At 49.6% G+C, this 20,530-nt stretch overlaps 1 protein-coding gene across 3 annotated transcripts in view; it reads left to right on the top strand.

Annotated features, from left to right (window-relative positions):
* The first annotated feature begins 1,809 nt into the window (after nt 1–1,809).
* TSPAN9 (tetraspanin 9) overlaps nt 1,810–20,530 on the top strand; it is a 192,665-nt gene continuing 173,944 nt past the window's right edge. The window contains exons 1-2 of one of the 3 annotated variants that reach the window (XM_046013076.1): nt 1,810–1,887; nt 6,597–6,661. The gene's annotated coding sequence lies outside the window, so the exon portion shown is untranslated. The remainder of the gene's footprint in view (nt 1,888–6,596; nt 6,662–20,530) is intronic. The other 2 variants (XM_046013075.1, XM_046013078.1) reach the window with 2 other exon arrangements.

Below are 20,530 nucleotides of genomic sequence, written 5' to 3'. Positions count from 1 at the left end.
CCCATCTGGGGGCACTGAGTCCCCCCCATCTCTGGATGTGTTAATGGAGGACGAACAACCACTTTCTGGGGTTTTGCTGAGGGACCTCTAAGGTTTCTCCATCCCTAAGGCTCCATAATTCTATTATTTCTGATTTGTCTTCCTTTAAAGGGCAGGAGGAAATTAACATTTGTTAGGCTCCCAGGATGCGTCAAATATTGTGCTCTTTTTTTTTTTTTTAAAGATTTTATTTATTTGAGAGAGAGAGAGAGCACAAGCAGGGTGACTGGCAGGTAGAGGGAGAGGAGAAAGCAGGCACCCCACTGAGCAGGGAGCCCATGGGGGCTCCACCCCAGAACCCAGGCATCATGACCCAAGTGGAAGGCAGATGCTTAACAGACTGAGCCACCCAGGCGCCCCAAATATTGTGCTTTTGCCTCCATCATCTCCTCAACCCTGTGGCATTGGTACTAAGCAGTCACATCTCACAGGCAAGGAAACTGAGGCCTAGAGAGGTCGCAACCCATAAGAGGCCGAACCAGGATTCCCTTCTGGGTCTGTCGGGCTCCAAAGCCCCTTGGTCACTTGCACAGCAGACTGCCTCTCTTTGTTTTTACAGGAGCACCTGTTCCAGGGCAGGTATCTCTAGCAAGTCCCTTTCCCTCCCTGGGTCTGTTTCCTCTTCTGGAAGCTGGGCAGAGCTAGCAATCCTGTGCTAAAGGGCTGCCCCGTGACTGGAGACATTGGAGTCCGTGGGGGTTAGTGTAGGAAGACTCTGGGTGGGGGGCCATGAACAAGGCTTTGAAGGAAGGTAAAGGGGAGTCAAAAGGAGGTGGATTATTTGGTTATGTAATGGACACTAGCAAGGCTGTGAGTGTATAAAGGGGAGGGGGCCCAGGAGATGAGTAGGAGCTGCCAGTCCAATTAGGAGAGCCCAAGGGGACCCTGGTGATTACAGTCAGGTTTAAAAACTCTGACCCAACTCATACTCAGCCCACCACCGTGCACGTGGCAGCACTGCTTCCGCCTGACGACAATAATGCTAAGAAGCGACGGCAGTTCAGCCTCACTTCGGAAAAGGGTCGAGGCCTTCTGGCTTCCAGAATCCAGGCTCCGTAAGGCCTATCGGAAGCGCTGGGCCAGAGATGCCTCCCTGGAGTTTTCCTGCTTCAATCCAGCTCCTCCGCCACATGGTGCCCTTTACCCGCACTTGGAGGCCTTTCGCTCCTGGGGAGATAGATAGCGGCTCCTCCTCCAGGGTATCTCCGGACAGGGTCACTACACACCCGCGTCGTCAACATCTCAACTGGTCCGCCCCGAATACCCGGGACGGATTTCTCAGGCGTGGGGGAGGGGGCGGGAGGCCGGCTCGCGGGGTACAGCGGCGACTCAGGCCGCGACGGCCCTCGGGGCGGGGCGAGCGCGCGGACTCCCGGGCCCGGACCGCTCCCTCCCCACGACAGCTCGCGGCGGCGGCCGGGGGGAGGGGGGGGTGCAGCGGACGGGCGTCGCGCGGACGGTTCGGCGGAGCGGCCAGTCGGGACCCCGCAGCGGGAGGGGAGGAAGGCTTCCGGAAGGAAACCCAGAGGGCGGCCACGCCTGGCCCGGGACGCCGGTGCCCAGCGCGGCCGTGGGCTCCCTGCAGGCTCCCTCCGGCCCACACAGAGCGGAGCCACCCCCGGGACCGAGTACGGCTCCCTCCCTGGGCTCAGATCCCTCCCCCGGCGCTCAAGCGGCTGCCCCCTCGGCCCCGCCCCGCCCCACGGCCAGCCCCGCCCCGCGGCCTCGCCATTCCCGGGCAGGCCCCGCCCCCCGCCGCGAGAACCCCCCCGGCCCCGCCCCCCGTTTCCGCTGGCGGCGGAGGTGCGGGAGCGGGAGCGAGCCGGGACCCCACGTTCCCCGAGCGCGGTGAGTGCGGCCCGCGGCGGGCGGGCGGCAGGCCGGGGACCCGGGAACGCGAGACCTTGTGGGGCTTGGGCCGGCTGTGGGTGGGCCGGGCCAGCACGCGCCCGGGTCCCCATCGTGGGGAGCGGCTCGGGGGCGCCCCGGGGAGGGGTGACGGGAGGGCGGCAGTGGGCGAGCCGAGAGGAAGGGATGGGGTAGGTGCCCTGTGAGGACGCGGGAAGCGGCTGGGGAAGGGGTGTGTGTGGCCGGGGCTCCGTAATAGAGCGAAGAGGGGTCTGCTGGGGGAGAGGCTTGGAGGAAGACCCTTTGAGAAAGGGGCTGCAGGAGAGCAGACAGCGGAATCCCAAGTGAAGGGATGGGAGGGCTGTAGGATGCAGCAGAAAGGGAGAGCCCTAGAGCTGTCAAGGCTTTCTGACTGTGTGGCCCAGTGTACCGGCTTGGGGTAGTCCCTAGAGCGCCCCCAGGGAAGGTGGGGGCTCGGGCAGGGCTGGGATGCTGCCTGAGCCCCCCCGGACACCCCTGACCACTCCTTGGGCCATCGCTGGCAGATCGGCAGTCACAGTGACAGGGCTTTGGCACACCCCGAGTTCCAAGATGTAGTCCATCTGTGCGTCCAAGTTTGGGACTTTAAAAAACTTTCTTGTGGTTACGAAAAAAAAAAAAAGTCCAAACAAACTGGCTTGTTATGTGAGCAGAATTTGTACTTATGTATCTCGGAACTGGAATCTTCGATGTCCTCTTTTTGAAAAAGAAGATATTGACCTCTTCCCTGACTCCTCCCCAAATGCCTGTACTGTCTGGGCCAACCTGCAGCATTGGAATAATATGGGATCGCCTGGGTTGTGTCAACCTTTCCTCCCCATCCCAAAAATGAGGATAAGAGGGCAGCAGCTCACTTCCCTTTGGTTCAGAGGAGCAAACTCATTATATGAGGGTGTCCTTCTGACCTGTAGCTGTCCCCCTCTCTGAGGTGACTCAGGTATTTCCTCCTCCAGGAAGCTTTCCTGGACTAGTGGAGAAAACTGAGGACTCATGCTCTGATCCCTGTATACCCGCCAGCTTCCCTCTCTCTACTAAAAATAGCCTCAGAGAATGTTTTCTATGTATGTTCTGCTGTAAAGATGTGCAGTCAGCTTGTCACAGTAAGTAATGGGGAGGGGAGGCGAGGTATTATGGATAATTTCAAACAATGGACTGGACAAATCATTTATATTTAGCTAAGGAATGCAGCCAGGGAGGCAGACATTCACAGGGCTTCCTATCTTCCACCTGGTCCTGGCAGGGCTGATGCAGCTGGGCTTTGGGTTGGGGGTGAGGGGGGGAACGGGACTGGGGTGGATGAAACTGGAGGGTAAATCAGCGCTGCACTTACTCATTGAAGACCTGCTGTGTGCAAGGCCCCCGAACAGCTGAAAATAGACCAGAATGGAATGGGACTTTTTTTTTTCTTTTGGTTTGACTAAATCAGATTTTAATCTTTAAATCTATGAACAGATATTTAGCATTGCTAACAATGACCAGTGTTTATAATCTGTAGTTGGCCAAGTGCTTTCCCTGCACATTAGCTGTATATAATTTTATTTGAGGCACACGTTCTCTTTTCATTGCCTTCTTACAGATTGGGAAAATGAAGCTCAGAGAGGGTCAATGACTTCTGTGAGGTTACAGAACTGATTAGGGGGAAGAAGCAGAACTTGAACCCGTGGCTTCTGACTCCCCCCACTCCCCCACCCCCGCCATGTGTTTTGCATTATGCTGTGCTGTCTCTGCCATTCTTCCCCATTGAGTCTGCAGAGTGCTGGGCTCTGGTCTTAGCTCTAATACCATCTGTTTGTGCAGCCCTGGGCATGTTACCTCCCCTTTTCAGCTTTGTGTTTTGGAGGGTTCCTGGATTAAAACGTTTCTAGAGTCTCTTCCTGTGTTAGATAATTGACCAAAAAAATGCTAATGGCAGCCAATCAGTCAAGTAAGAAGTGCGCCCTATTTAAATTTTTTTAAATTGTGGTATAAAACATAACAAAATGTACCATCTTAGCCGTTTTAAAATGTAGAGTTCAGTCGTGGTAAGTATACTCACACTGTTGTGCAGAAGATCTCCAGAACTTTTTCATCCTGCAGGACGGAAACCGAATGCCCATTAAACAGTAGCGCTCCATTTCTTCCCCTGACCAAACCACAGTTCTCCTTAGTGTGCTTTATTGTGCTCCTACTGTGTGCTCAGTACATGTTGGCCTTGAGGAATTAATAAGGTTGGTTGTGGAGAAGCAGCCCAGCTCAAAAGGGAGGGCCTTGGGCCTGTGGTAGCTGGCTGGAGAACCGCCCTTATCCCCTCCGTCTGTAATTCCAGTCCCTACTGCATTGTTAAGCGAGTGAGTGAGTGCGTGAGGCCTTGGGCAAGTGCCTCACCTCTTGCAGCTTTAGCTTCTTGCTGGTGAAATGAAGATAACAATACCAAGCTCTCACGGCTATTAGAAGGAGCAATGAGATAGCTTCGGGCCTCACACACAGCAGGTGTGCAGTAAATAGTGGTTGTTATTTATAACCTAGCTGAGGAGACTAATAAGCTCAGAGCACGAGAGGACAAGACTTCTTTTCTTCTACCCTTAAAGCCCAGGCCTGGTGTGATTGTCATCCTCACTGATTAAGAGGGAATGGATCAAATCCAGGTACCCTGGCCTGGCCCTCAGCATCCTTCCTACCCATCCCCAGCCTTCCTGTCTAGCCTTATCTCCCAGCCTTCTCTCCCAGGGACCCTCGGTTCCAGCCAAACTCATCTCCCAAGCTTGCTTTGCTCATTCCTTCTTTGTCCCTGAGTTCACACTGTTCTGGTTTTCTGGAGTGCTCTTCCCTGCCCGGTCCTCCCCCTCTTTCAAGACCCTACTCATGTTTGAGTTCCTTCCTGGAGCCTTCCCGGGCCACCCATCCTCAAAGCACCTCTTTTGCCTTGGAATTCCTCTGGCATTTTCTGTCTCTATCTCTCCTGGCTTTTACACACTGCCCAGGGTGATTCTTTAGTGAATTCCACAAGCACTGAATGTGTGTGTCATAGTACAAGAGTCTGGGCTAAGTTCCCGTGATGCAAAAACGAAAAAACGTGAAGACTCTTGTGTTCATGGGGTGTATAATGCAGGAAAGGGTTAAGAAAGGGCTTTAAAAAATGGCAATTCAAGGTATAAGGTGTGTGGCCTACGGTATTGTGGGGGTTCAGACAGGGGGATTGGTCACCCCAGTTCTGGAGCAGCACCTCATGCGGCAGCTGTGTTTGATGTGAACTTGGAAGAGTGGCTTGCAGTTCAGCAGAAGGGAAGAAGGATCAGCGTGCAGAGAGGCGCTGAGAGCGTGGGCTGATGAGTAGGTTGTGTGAAGGGAAGCAGAGGAGAAAAGCCTGGACAGGTAGACAGTGGGCCTGTTGTGGTGGCCGCACATGCGCAGCCCAGGAATTCCATCTGCCCATCCATCCATTCACCCATCCTTCCGTCCACGCGAAGCCGAGTGCCCACCATGTGCAGGCGCTGAGCTGCTGCTGGGGAAACAGCAGTCAACACTGAGAGGCCCGGGAACTCTGTGGGTTCTGGCATAGGGGCTGCAGAAGCAGGGCTAGGGCTAAGGAGGGAGGGTCTGGGATCTGGGGTCTGGGAAGGGGGAAAATCATGGCGGGGAGAGCACTGGACAGCTGTGAGGAATGGCAAGGAGAGGAGCTGGACTGGGATTGTTTTGGAGGCGGAGTTGAGGACTTAGTCGGATGGGGCTGGTGAGGAAACAAGGAAGGGGGTTGACTGAAGCTGATTCTAGGCTGGCTGACTGTCGGTGGGCAGCGCCATTTGCTGTTCGCAGTGTTTACCATCCTCTCTCCAAGTAGATCGGAAGCCCCTTCTGGACGTGGATTGCAGCTCCCTGTGTGTTCTTCCTGGCCCAGTGCTCACTGCTGAGTGGCACAGAGTGGGCACAGTGTGGACCTCTGAAATGGTCCTCAAGAAGTGAATCTTGCACCTTCTACAATGCCAGATTTGCATCCATGGCAATATTTACTCGTCCACGGGCCTTTTTCCAGAGTCACGTTCTGTAGAGAGCCAAATGTCTCCTGTATATATTTTCATTGCCCGAGTTAACTACCTTTCCAACCTCGCTCCGGTTTTCTCTCTCCCTTGATGGCCATTTTCTGCTGCAATGTTATAGCTCCGCAAGATAACTGTGGATGTGGTGGAGGTGGAAAGAACGACATGGCCTGTTCGTTTCCATCAGCCCCTCACGTAGGGCACGTGAGTCAGAGACCCGTCTCAGTAAAGTTATATCGTCGTACAGATCTTGAAACTCCAGATCATTTGTTTGGGGTCAGAATTACAGATGTTAAACCCTCAATGCCAAGGCTCTACCCAGGGCTGGCATGGATAGGTTTGGCGTGGATAGGTTTAACGTGGATACAGTACCTCTGTAACTGCCCGTAGCAGACATCACTAATTGATCACATCACCGTAACTGGGGAGCTGGGGCTCCGGTTCTGCGCGTGGTGCTTCAGGCACCCGCTATTAGTGGAGTGGCATTGGCACCGCAGCTGAAACCAGTTTCAGGAACTTTCTGCATCTGTTGATTGAATAGATTTTCAGTAGGAGGCTGCTTCTCCAAAGGGTGGCTGTTGCTGGACACAATTCACCCTGGAGTGGCTTCCCAGCAGAGTGATGACTTAATATATATATTTTTTAACCTTCTTGCAGGAATATCCTGGGATCTTCTCTTACCTGTCAGCGGCCAAGGGTTTGCAGGCAATTCAAAGGAACAGGTCAGTCTGGGCTGGTGGTGTGGTCTCTGAAAGTGTTTGTTAGAAACCGTCTAAAGTCTCTTGTGCCCTTAAGTGTGGATTGGGGAGGAAGGGCAGAATGGGATGCTGATATTTTCTAGATGTCTCTCTGTCGTCGCTCTTGACTTTGAATTGATAAGCTCTTTCAGTGGGACTTTGGGGGCTAAGGAGACAGTTATCCCCCACCTCACTATTTCTGACTGCCAGTTGGGGTAGTACTCTCAACTTCTTTCCTGGCCACCCTGATTACAGGGAGGAGACCTAGGGAAACAGGAGAGGCCTGTAACTTCCTGCTTCCTGTCTCCTCCCAGCAGGCTTGGGGGCCAGGGTGGAGGACCTCCCCCTAGCTGGCCAGAAAAGAATCTGGGGGAATCTGGCCAATCCTACCTATTTCTGTTCCTTCATACTGGCAGCGGCAGCCAGGCCCTGGCCCTCCTGGTGGCCCCCAGCCCTCCCCAGGATCCTAATCTCTGCTCGCAGAGGCTCCTGGGGTCTTGCTGATAGCTTCTTTTGTTCTCAGTACTTGCGCATTAAGGCCCCCCCCACCCCCTGCTGGAGCTAGGCAGGAGCTCTTAAGCAGGTAGGCAGCCCTGGCGGATGGGGCTGATTCAGGTTCCCTGGGGTTGCTGCTTACAGACCTGGGCCTTTTTGTGTTTTAATTTATGTGTGTTTTATCCCGAGCGGCTCCCTCCTGCTGGGTGATTTGTAAACCTCTCACCTTCCAAGAATTCAGCAGTGTGGGGGTGGGGAGGGGGTTGGCGGGTGGAAGGGTGGTGCTGGCTGACTGCTCACCTTGCCAGAGGATTCCTTTCTCCATGAGTTCCGGGGGGAGGAGCTATGCTGGCCCCCAGTGGCCGGACCTCTTCTTGTCTCACCATACTTTGCATATCATACTTAGGATGCCAGTGCTCACATTTGTCACCATCATCAGGGAGCCTCCGTTTCAGACTTTATGTCCACAGTGAATTTAACTGAAGTTCTATCACATCTTACTTTAAACCTCACCGATTTCCCCCAGATCCTGCGAGGTAGCCCTCTTTTGCCCCCACATTACAGGGGCTGCAGCGGGTCGGGGCAGGGCCGAGACCGCATCTGGAGTGGGAGGTGGGGCAGGGATTCCAGGCCGAGCGGCCTGAGGCCTGCAGCCCCTGCCCTTCCCACTGCAGACCTGCTGCCCCTCCTGGTGGCTTCTGAGAATCTCGTCTGGGTCGTCCTTTGGCCTGCTGAGCGGCAGGAATGCGGGAGCTCCCGTTTTAAGTCTTCCCCCCTCCTCCCTGGGGCCAGGGTGGGGTGTCTGCTTTCACGTCGCAGCTCTGGGATTTGGAGCACGGCCTGCGGGTGGACTGCGGCGCAGGGCCACCGGGCCCAGCAGCCTGAGCTGTAGGAGAAGTCTGGTGGGGAGCAGGCGGCAGGGAGGGGAAGGCTGGAGGACTCAGCACCTCCTGGCCACAGGCGGGATCGCCTGGCTTGTCATGGAGACTCTATGGGGCCTGCTCCTGGGGGGGGTCCCACCAGGGCAGAACATGGGGGCAAGCTTCCTGGGAGACAGACAGGCCCTGACATCACCATTCGTTTCTGGCCAGAAGACCATGGGGAGACCTGAGGGAGGGACCCTCCAGACAGGAAGTTTATTTTCTCCTGTGGTATTGGCCTCACAGGGCTTTGGTGTTGTCATTTCTCTTGGTGCTCTTGAGGCCCTGGGATGATGGCCAGCTCCGGGGATGGGGGGTTTCTCATGTGGCTCCTGCCTCTGCCCTGATGGGCTTTGGGACCTTTGGCAAATGAGTTGTTTTCTTCAGGCTGGTTTCCTCACCTGCAGAATGGGGGCCTGGATTATTCCTTTAGCTCTGACGAGGGTGGCCGCTGAGTGGGACAAGAGGGTTTTGGCTGCCAGTCCCAGGGTTTCCCAAATATGTCCTCCTCTCACAAGGGCCCTCTCTGCCTGGAGCCTAGAGGTGGATGGAGGAGGAAAGAGTGAAGTTAATGATTAAACTGGAGGCCCTGATTTCTGAGGGAAGTCGGACTGGGGGGCGGAGGTTGTTTACAGAGATGGTCTGTCGGGTTAGTGGTAGGGTCCTGCGGCCTATTTCCGTCCCATGCTGTGGCTCTGCTGCTGCTTTCATTTTGACTGCCTCCTACCCCTGCCTGATGCCTTTAGGAGCTAGAAAGTTCCACTGCTGTACTCCAGCTGGATGAGTCAATAATTTCGACGTCAAGTATAGCCCCAGCATCATGAAACGAGAATATCTGCCTGGGTGTAGTCCAGCTTCCAAACCCTTTCCCTCCTCTCAAACCAGCAGCTCAATCTGAGCTGGTTGAGGCCGTCGTGAATGGGACGGAGCCAGAAGGAGCCGCTCGGCTGGTTTGGAGCGTCACCGCATGCGTGCTTTAGTTTATACTCTCAGAAGTGAAATGTGGATTGTTTTCTGGCTATTAATTGTTTAATACTATCTTCGCTTTTGAGTTTACCACATCCCTTCTCCCCTTGTCTTCCTCCTCACTCCCCACACAGTGGCTGGAAATGAATTATACTTTGAATACTCATTTACTTTTTGAGAGTCTTGTGACCCTTTTTATGTTCCGTGGTCAGTGTTCGTTCAAATATCTGACCTTGTGATGGGGATGGAAAAGGAAAGGATGTGGGTGGACGGCTGTCCAGGGGGTCTGAAGAGTCAGACGGCTCAGGAGACCCCCTGGGAATACGCCCGCTTTTTTGGGGAGGCTTGACTCTCCCTGCAGGAAGGCTGAGGGTCCTGTAACCCTGGCAGCAGGATCTGGGTGAGTCTTGGCCTTGGCCTCCGCAGCGTAGGTCACTGCTAACACTTAGAGTTCCTTTGTGCACATTTGAAAAACTGCCCTTTCTCAGATTAAAAAGAAAAATAAAATGAATAAATGATTGTAAAACCTGAAGAATGCCCAGCTGTGCCTGGGAAGTCTCCTGGAGCCCCTGTGGGCAGTATATCCCGGGCTGTCTGCACCGGGATATGCGTACCACCTGCCACCCCTTGGGGGGCACACGTGGCCCAGGTGGCACAGGCTCCACCCACTCCCAGGGAAGACTGTGGTCTGGCTCTGCGTGGGGGAAAGGGCCTGGGGCTGGGGCTGGGGAGGGGCCTTTGAGAACAATGGCCAGGGGAGGGAGTGATCTGGGGGGAAGGGGAGCTACTCTGAGCAAGGCTGGAACAAGGTGCGGCCAGGCATATGTGTCTGCCTGTGTGGGGGTTTGTCTGTGTGTGTTTGCCCCAGCGTGTGTGTGGCTGGGTGTGACTGTGTGGCTTTGTGTGGGAAGGAGTTCTTCTGCATGGTTCTGGGACTTGGGTGAGAGGCCCACCTGAGCCCTTTCAGTCCATCACTACATACCTGTGATGTGAATGCCTCGTCCTTAGAGGGCGATCGCAGACTCAAACACAGCACCCAGCAGCCATTCCTGAGCGCTCTCACCTGGCCACCCGCCGCAGTGCGGAAACTGAGGCTAAGGGGCCTGACACTCTCCAACAAGCCCTGGGGGTGGTGGCGCCTGGGACAGAGGGAGCAGATTCTGCCCAAGCAGGTCCCCAGCTCCCATTTGGGCCGTGCCCTAGAGAAGGGCTCAGAGGGGCAGGGTGACTGGCTGCGTTTGAATGGAATGACATGTGTTTTAGAGAAAGCGAGGTAGAGGTCTGGGCTTGCAATTTTCCACTTGTCTTAATCCTGAGAGATTCTAAACAGCTTTGTTTAAAAAAACTGGACTTGCACATTGCAGCTGCCTGAGGGAGGAAGCGCCGTTGGGCCCCCCAGGAAGGCAATTAGGTTTGAAGCCAGAGTTTGGATCTGAATGCCGCCTGTGGGACCTGGAGGTTGGGGAGGGAGAGCCCTAGAGTAGCCCCGAAGGCATGAGTCACTCTGAATTAGCAGCCGTTGCAAATTGGCTCCCACTTGCTGCTGGAGATGGGCAGGTGGGGAGTAAGCTTCAGTCTGGGCCATCACCCGCCATCCAGGCTGTGGGCCCGGAGAAGGACGTGGGTTGGAACTATCTGTCTGGGCTCTTCCCTTCTCCCACGATTAGCCAGAGAAGCTGGAGATGGTAGTAGCTAGTCGGCCTGTGTCTGTGAAGGTCCCCTTCAAGGGACCGTCGGTACCTGAAGTGCAGAGAGAATAGTATGGTACGCCATCCCATGTGGGACAGGACTGGCTAGAACTTTCTCCGAGGACCCAAAGAGGAACCTGGGGAAGATCAGGCTGGGCCTCAAGGGAGGGGTGGGATTTCGAGAAGCAAAGGAAGGGGGTTCTTTGAGGGTTTGCAGTAGTGGAGTCTGGGTCGAGATGGGTGTGACCTGGAGATGAGCGCAGGGAAGAGGGAGGGACACAGCTGGCAAGAGCGGGGGCTCCACACGGGGGTACCTTCAGTGCCACCCAGAGGAGAGTCACATTCTTGGAGACTAGCAGTAGGGAGCCAGTGTTGGTCCCTGAATGCAGCAGTGACAGGCTAAAGGGGATGTTTTATGAAAAATCAGCTTGTAGCAGAATTCAGGGTGATTTTTTTTTTTTACATACTCTTCTTTGTTGTTGTTGCAAAAATAACAACAAATTCATTATAATAGTTGTACATTACATTAATTGTATAAAAGGAAAATCTCCTATAATCCTGCCCTTTAGAGATAGTCACTGTTAATACTTGGGTTTTTATTCTTTCCAGGTATTTTTATGAGTGCCTGGCACCCAGCTGTCCACCTATTAACTTAACGATTTCCATAAATAGAATTCTGTTACACTGACTGGCAACTTCTTTAGCCATCTTTCCACATCAGTACATAGAGAATGACCTCATTCTTGGGAAGAACTGCATGAACTTGCTGGATGAGTGTTGTATTGATTGTTGATCACCGCAGAACAAACCACCTCAAAATGTAGCAGATGAACACAGGAAACATTTTGTTTGCTCATGGTTCTGTGGCCTCGCCATTCCAGCCCAGCTCGGCTGGTCTCATTACCTAAGCTTGGTAATGCGGCGGCAGTCACCTGGGGCTCTGCTGGGCCAGGGCAGGCTGGGAGCCTCTGCACCTGTCTGGTGATTGGTGCTGCCACTCACCTGGATCTGTCTTCTCCCCTCAAGGAACTTGGTCTTTCAGGTGCAAACAGGATCTCCAGGATGTCTTGGGATCTAGGCTCTGAAGTCTCATGACGTAACATCTATCAGGTGCTTGGTCAAAGTGGGTCATAGGACCGACTGGTTGGAACCCCGGGGTTGGGGAAAAGACTCCACCTTGTGAAGGCACGTGTGTTCAGGGCTGGGAGGACAGGTATGTGCAGTCCCTTCATATCCCCACAAAGAGGAGAATTAGACTACTTGGGAATAGACCCCACTGGGCTTTGGAATACAGCGCAGTCCCCTGTCCTTCCCAGCGCCCCCCCCCCCCACCCCTTTACCATATGGGTCAACCTGGGAACCTGGCAGGGACAGGGTGTTTGATCTTGTTGGTTGAGAGGTGTTTTTGGAGGTGGTGTGGGGCTCGTGCTGGCAGGGCTTTGGAGTCAACCTAGAATCTGGGCTCTGGAGCAGACAGCTTCTCGCGCTAGAGTTACCAGAGCTGTAGAAGGAGGGCTGGAAGTTCTGGAAGCTGCCAAGAGCTCGGCTGCTTAGTACCCCTTGCTGATTTTCATGGTGTCTCTGAAGAATGTGAGTCCCTGAGTGATAGCTCTTTAAGAAGCCAGCTGGCCACTCCAGATCTGAGCCTCGGCTGGGAATTCATTTATTCATCCACCAGCAAATACTACAGCTACAGTGCACCAGACTTTCTCCCCATCCTCTCGTACCTGCAGATGGGAAGGAAGAAGACCCGGGTCTGTATAGTTCACAGGCCTTCCTTCTCAGGCAGCGCGATGGACTTGACATTTGGACTTCCCACAGTGTATTTGTTTTGAAGGTTTTCTTATCACCTGCCTCGGTAGTGCTTCTCTCCTGTGAAATGTCACAAGTGGCCGGGAGGCAGAAGGAAACAAGGGAAGAGGCAGCTCTGGGTTCTCAGTGAACCCCCCGTTCTAGCTTAGATGATTCCGCAGCAGGGCTGCTGGTGAAGTCCTCGTTGGCACTGATCATTCATCAAACTTACCTCTCCCCGGAGATCATAGAGGGGACTTGATGAAATATACTTTCCTAGCACAACAATGTTCTTTGGCCTGTCATCTGCCTCATGGTTTGTGCATTCATCAAATGAGAATAAAGGCAGAGTGGGGTTTCACATTTGAAAACCCCTTGGTGTTTTATTTTCTCCCCACTGCCTCTCAGCGTCTCTTGGAAAAGAAATGTTTTGCGGGGGAAAAATTCTCTGTGAAAGTGCAGTCCACACTGTGCAGCTCAGTCTCTGGGTCATTCTTCTTCCTCCTGCTCCACCGTGCTGTGGGGACACTGACCCAGCTCGGTGAGAGAAGCGGGTGAGCAGCTTGGGGAAGGGGAAGCAGCTGCACTAGGCTCCGAGGCACCTGGAGGCTTCGGGGGACCCGGGATCCCGGCAGTGGGCTACTGTTGTGGGGTTAATGATGTCTGATCAGCTCACAGGGTGAACTGCGCACCAGCATTTAGGGTTGAGGAAAAACGAGCAAAGCTGAGTCTGCAAACCTTGAGAAATCTGGGATCACAGCAGGAAAAGAGACCGCAGCAACTCCTTTTGGCTGAGGAATTGGAAAAAACTGGATGAAAGACCTTAGCCTGCTTCATCTGAGAGTTTGATACTTAAAGTATATATAGAGTAGGTACTTCCCCCATAAACAGATCCGAGAGGCCTTTCCCTGATTCCTAACTTCTCTGCCCATGCCTCCACTCCAGTTTCAGGTTCTCTGTAGATAGCAGGGTGGACGCACTTCAGCATGCCCTAAAGTCATGCTATTAATTCATCAACAAACAGTTATTGACCATTTTGGTTCCTTTTCTTAATTAAACAGTTTTTTAAAGAAGATTTTATTTATTTGAGATAGAGAATGAGACAGAAAGAGCGTGAGTAGGGACCAGAGGGAGAGGGGGAAGCAAGTTCCTTGCTCAGCAAGGAGCCCAGTGTGGGGCTCCATCCCAGGACCCAGGGATCGTGACGTGAGTCAAAGGCAGACTCTCAACCATCTGAGTCACCCAGGTTCCCAATTTTTAAAAAATAAAAAAAAAATTTACTTAAGTAGGCTTCACAGTCAGCGTGGAGCCCAGTGTGGGGCTTGACCTCACAATCCGGAGATCAAGACCTGAGCAGAGATCTAAAGTCCAATGCTTAACTGACTGAGCCACCCAGGCACCCCTGTGCACTTTGATTCTTTAAAGGTCTGAGGCATCCCTTTTGATCTGAGTGCTCTGGGTGACTAGGGTGCGTCCATTCAAGATGGCACATGAGAAGATCCTAAACTCACCTCCTCTCGTAGACACAACAGATCTACAGCTACCTGGGGAAGCATTTCCCCCTGAAAAAGACCTGAAAACTACTGGACTGAACTCCTTCACAATGGATAAACAGGCCACATTGAGATGGGTAGGTTAGGCAGAGGCATGGTCTTGCCAAAAACGCCACCCCCAGCACGGTGTCCCACTTGCGGGAGGGATCTCATAAATAAGGAGCTTGTCCCTATGTAGAGAGAAGTTTGTGCTTCACATCAGGTACCTTAACCCTTGGGACCTACTCCAGAGATGAGCCCCCAAAACATCTGGTTTTGAAAACCAACAGAGCATATGTCTGAAAAGAGGGAACCTTAAAGAGTGGGGGCAGTCTTAAAGGGCTCGTATGTAGACTCACTTGTCCTGGGATACTGCGGAAGCAGCAGTTTGAAAAGCACCTAGACCATAAGCGAAAGAGGTTCATTTGCTCTTCTTGAAGTGTCTGCCAGAAGGGCAAAAGCCTATTGGGACTCTCTTCGGGGACGGAGACCCTGACGGGTGTCATTTTGGGTATCCTCCTTCTACCCTGTAAGTGCTGGAGCTGGCGGATGCCGTTTTTGTCACTCTCCCTCTACCCTGCCAGCACAGGTGGATGTCCACTGTGCTACTTCCTGAGACCCTGCGTAAGCCTGTAGGACAAAAGCCCTGCCACCACCTGCTGTCCCACTGAGGACCCGCCTAAGCTGGCCTGTGTGTGTAGCCCACACAGGGATGCCTGAGCACCTGGCTCCAGTGACCAAGGGGGATTATGTTTCTGGGTCATACAGGTATGAAACAATGGGAGAGACAGTTCTTGGCAGACTGCCATCCCGGCACTGCACAGACAGCAGACTGATGCCACCCCCAGATATCTGATGGAAAAGGCCTATTTACCTATCTTGGAGCTTTAGCCCAAGTGTCAGGCTTCAGATTTGCCACATGAATAGGGGCTCTGGAGGTACTGTCAGGGAATGTGGGGTACCACCTTTGAGCAAAACTTGCTACAGCCCAGAAAGCTTGTTGGTACCTCTCAGAGAGGAGCCTCACATTCGGAACTATCGCTGAGGGCACATCTCCAGAGTACTTGTTCAACAGGCCAGCAGGGTCGATGATTATGATCCTATAGGACTCTATATTTGCATACCTTAAAACTCGCTGTGTGAGGTCTTGCTTCCAAACAGCCTGAGACCAGGTGCTGACTTAAATCCCTCTGTCTGGAAAACTGACAAATCTTGGCATACCCTCCAGAACTGAGACCCGCCTAGGAAAAATCGGGCTGCTTAGATAGGCATAAAAGATTCGAGAGACAAACAAGAGCTAAGGCACAGTTGAACAATAAAGTTCATCTCCTACGTAAGGCCATTCCTGCAAGACTGGGAGGGAGAGCTCTTTTACCTAATGCATAGAGCTGTTTCACCTAATGTGTAGAAACCTGGAAACTTAAGCAAAATGAGGAGATAGAGGGATATGTTCCAAACAGAAGAGCAAGGTGAAACCTTTGAGGCGGGGACTTTAATGAAACAAAAATGAGTAATTTACATGATAAAGATTTCAAAGTAATGGTGCTCACCAAACTTGGAAGAAGAATGGATAAACACAGTGAGAACTTCAACAGAGATGGAAAATATAAGTACCAAACAGAAATAGTAGAACTGAGGAATACAATAACTGAACTGAAGAATACACTGAGGGGTTTCAACATCAGACTGCCTGAAGCAGAAGATAGAATCAGTGAGCTGGAAGACAGGGCAGTGGAACTCACCCAAAAGAAGAGCAAAAAGAACTTAAAAAATGAACATAGCCTAAGGGGCTTAAGGGACAACATCAAGTGGAGTAACACTCACATTATAGGAATCCCAAAAGGAGAAGAGAGAGAGAAAGACGCAGAAAACTTAGTTGAAGAAATATTGGCTGAGAACTTCCAGTCAGTTAAGCTGCTGCCTTTGGCTCAGGTCATGAGCCTAGGGTCCTGGGATTGAGCCCCACGTTGGGCTCCCTGCTCAGCAGGAGCCTGGTTTTCCCTCTCCCTCTGCCTGCTGCTCCCTCTGCTTATGTTCTCTCTCTGTCAAACAAGTAAATAAATAAATAAAATATTTAATAAAAATAAAATAAAATAATACACAAAGCAAATAGCAACAGACCTGAAGGGGAAAATTGACAATAATACAATAATAGTGGGGACTTTCATACCCCTCTATGTCAATGAATAGATCTTCCAGCAGAAATCAATAAGGAAACATTGCATTGACCTTAAATAATATTTTAGACCAAGTGAACTTAATAGATATGTGCAGAACATTCTATCCAAAAGCAGCAGAATACATAATCTTCTGAAGTGCACATAGAACATTCTCCAGGTTAGATCATATATTAGGCCACAGAATAAGTCTCAATAAAATTTAAGAAGATTAAAAAAATACTCACTAGAGAAAGAGAGAGAGCGAGAGAGCGAGAGAAACAGCACAAGCAGAGGGAGAGGCAGAGGGAGAGGGAGAAGCAGATTCCCCACTGACCTGGGAGCCTGACATGGGGCTCCATCCCAGAACCTGGAGATCATGACCTGAGCTGAAGACAGACACTTAACCAACTGAGCCACCCAGGTGCCCCAAATTTAAGAAGATTTAAATTATATCAAGCATTTTTTCCAACCACAGTGGTATCAAACTAGGAATCAATTACAAGAAGAAAGTTAGAAAAATCACAAATATATGGAGATTAAGCAACATGCTATTGAACAACCAATGGGTCAGTGAAGAAATCAAAGAAGAAATAAAAAAGATACCTTGAGACAAATGAAAATGGAGCTACAATATAGCAGAATCTATGGGATGCAGCAAAAGTAGTTCGGAGAGGCACGGTCCTAGTTATAACTGCCTACCTCAAGAAACAAGAAAAATCTCAAATAAGCAATCTAACTTTATATCTAAAGGAACTAGGAAAAAAAATAACAAATGAAGCCCCAAATTAGTAGAAGGAAGGAAATAATAAAGATCAGACTGAAAATAAATGAAATAAAACTAAGAAGATATAATAGAAAAGATCAGTGAAACTAAGAGCTGATTCTTTGAAAAGATTAGCAGAGTTGACAAACTTTTAGCTGGTCTCAGTAAGAAAAAGAGAGGGCTCAAATAAATAAAATCAGAAATGAAAGAGGAGAATTCTCGTTACAGCTGATACCAAGAAGTGCAAAGGATCATAAAGACTACTACAAACTCTTACGTGCAAACAATCTGGACAACCTAGAAGAAATGGATAAGTTCCTAGAAACATACTATCTTCCAAGACTCAATCATGAAGATGTGAAAAAAAAAATCTGAATAGCCTGGTAAGGAGATTGAGTCAAAAACTTTCCAACAAACAAAAAGTCCAGGACCACAAATCTTCCCTGGTGAATTCTATCAAACATTCAAAGAAGATTTAATACTTAGCCTTTTCCCAAACTCTTCCAAAAAGATGAAGAGAGGGAATGCTTCCAAACTCATTTTATGAGATCAGCATTACTCAGATATGAAAACCAGACAAGAACACCATTAAAAAAAGAAAATTATAGGCCAGTATCCCTGATGAACAGCGATGAAAAATTCCTTGGCAAAATATTAGCAAACTGAACTTAACAATATGTCAAAAGCATCATATACCATGGTCAGTTGTGATTTATTCAAGGGATGCAAGGATGTTTTTCAATGGATGCAGAAAAAGCACTTGACAAATTCAACATCCATTTGTGATAAAAACTCTCAACAAAGGGGGTAGAGACGTAACATAACTCAACATGATAAAGGCCATGAGTGACAAGCCCACTGCTGACATCATACTCAATGACAAAAACTGAAAGCTTTCCCCTTAAGATCAGAAACAAGAAAAGGATGCCTACTCTTGCCACTTTTATTTAACATAGTATTGGAAGTTCTAGCCAAAGCAATTGGGCAGTAAAAAGTAATAAAAGTAATCTAAATTAGAAAGGAAGAAGTAAAACTCCCACTGTTGGTGGACATGATTTTATATACAGAAAATCCTAGAGACTCCACCAAAAAACTGTTAAAACTAATACATGAAGTTGGTAAAGTTGCAGGGTACAAACCGATATACAAAAATCTGTTGTTTTTTTATAGACTAAGAATGAACTATCAGAAAGAGAAATTAAGAAAACAATCCCATTTCAAACTGCATCAGAAAGAACAAAGTATCTAGGATTAAATTTAGCAAGGAGGTGAAGGACTTGTACACTGAAAACCATGACATTGATGAAAGAAATTGAAGACATGAATAAATGGAAAGATATTTTGTGCTCATGGATTTGAAGAATTCCTATTGTTAAAATGTCCATATTTTCCAAAGCAGTCTACAGATTTAGTGCAATCCCTATCAAATTTCCAGTGTTATTTTTCACAGGAAGAGAACAAACAGTCGTAAGGTTTGTATGGAACCAGAAAAGATCCCAAATAGCCAAAGCAGTCCCTAGAAAGAGGAACAAAGCTGGAGCTGTCACACTCCCTGATTCAAACTATACTACAAAGCTATAGTGATCAAAACAGCATGGTATTGGCATAAAAACAGACACAGAGATCAGTAGAACAGGAGCAGAGAGCCCAGAAATCAAACCATGCATATATGGTCAGTTGTTATACAACAGAGGAGTCAAGAACATACAATAAGGACAGGACAGTCTCTTCAGTAAGTGTTGGGAAAACTAGATAGCCACACACAAAAGAATGACATTGGACCACTGTATTATACCATATACAAAAATCAGCTCAAAATGGATTCAAGACTTGAATATAAGACCAGAAACCATAAAGCTGCCAGAAGAAAACATAGGCTTGACATTGGTCTTAGTGAGATCTTTTTGTATCTGAATCCAGAAGCAAAGGCAACAAAAGTAAAAATATACAAATGGTACTATATCAAATTAAAAAGCTTCTGCACAGTGAGGGAAACCATCAACAAAATAAAAGGGCAACCTGAGAGATGATTTTTGCAAGTCGCATATTTGATAAGGGGCTAATACCAAAATACAGAGAGATCTCCTACAACCCAATAACAAAGGTACAACCTGATCAAGAAGTGGGGACAGGAACTAATAGACCTTTCTCCAAAGAAGACATGCAGATGGCCAACAGGCCCATGAAAAGGTGCTTGCCATCTTTGGTCACCAGGGAAGTGCAAGTCAAAATCACAATGAGATATCACTTTGCACCTGTTAGAATTATCAAAAAGACAAGGAATAACAAGTGTCGGCAAGGATGTGGAGAAAAGGGAGTCCTTGTGCACTGTTGGTGCAGCCACTCTGGGAAACAGTATGGAGAGTCCTCAAAAAATAAAAAATAGAGTTGCCATATGATCCAGCAATTCTGCCTCTGGGTATTTATCCAAAGGAAACAACACTCATTTGAAAAGATGCATGTACCCCTATGTTCATTGTAGCATTATTTATAATAGCCAAGATACGGAAGCAAGCTAAGTGTTCATCAGTAGGTGCATGGATGAAGACATGGTGTATACATACAATGGAATAAATGCTCAATAAAAAAATGACGTCGTGGGGCACCTGGGTGGCTCAGTGGGTTAAAGCCTCTGCCTTCAGCTCAGGTCATGATCTCAGCGTCCTGGGATCGAGCCCCGCATCGGGCTCTCTGCTCAGCAGGCAGCCTGCTTCCTCCTCTCTCTCTGCCTGCCTCTCCGCCTACTTGTGATCTCTGTCTGTCAAATAAATAAATAAAAATCTTTGAAAAAAATGATGTCTTTGTGACATTTATGACAACAAGGGTGGACCTCAAGAGTATTACGCTAAATGAAATATGCAGACAGAGAAAGAAAAATACTTTGTGATTTCACTTATATCTGGAATCTAAAACACAAAACAAATAACCAAACCAAACACAGATACAGAGAACCATTGGTTGCCAAAGGGGAAAGGGTTTGTGGGTTGAGCCCAATGGGGGAAGGAGTTCAAGAGGTACGAACTTCTTATAAAATCGGTAAGTCATAGGGTTGTAATGTACATCAGGAGGACCGTAGTCGATAACATTGTATTGCAAAATTGAAAGTTGTTAAAAAAGTGAAGCTCAAAAGTTCCTATCGCAAGAAGAATTTTTTATAAATTTGTATGATGACAGATGGTAAATAGACTTTATTGGGATGATCATTTTGCAATGTATTCCAATGTAGAATGATTATGTGGCACACCTGAAACTACTATAACATATATCAATTATAATTCAATAAAAAAGAAAAAACTATTTGAATAAGGTATACATGGTGGGCAGTGCATCATTAAAAGAGAAGAGTGATGCGGGGCGCCTGGGTGGCTCAGTGGGTTAAAGCCTCTGCCTTCGGCTCAGGTCATGATCTCAGGGTCCTGGGATCGAGCCCCGCATCGGGCTCTCTGCTCCGCAGGGAGCCTGCTTCCTCCTCTCTCTCCGCCTGCCTCTCTGCCTAGTTGTGATTTCTCTCTGTCAAATAAATAAAATATTAAAAAAAAA

The sequence above is a fragment of the Meles meles genome, chromosome 7 (genome assembly GCF_922984935.1).
Source record: "Meles meles chromosome 7, mMelMel3.1 paternal haplotype, whole genome shotgun sequence".
Taxonomy (NCBI): Eukaryota; Metazoa; Chordata; class Mammalia; order Carnivora; family Mustelidae; genus Meles; species Meles meles.
The sequence above is the reverse complement of the archived record's forward strand: the minus strand, read 5'-3'. Positions and strand labels throughout refer to the sequence as shown.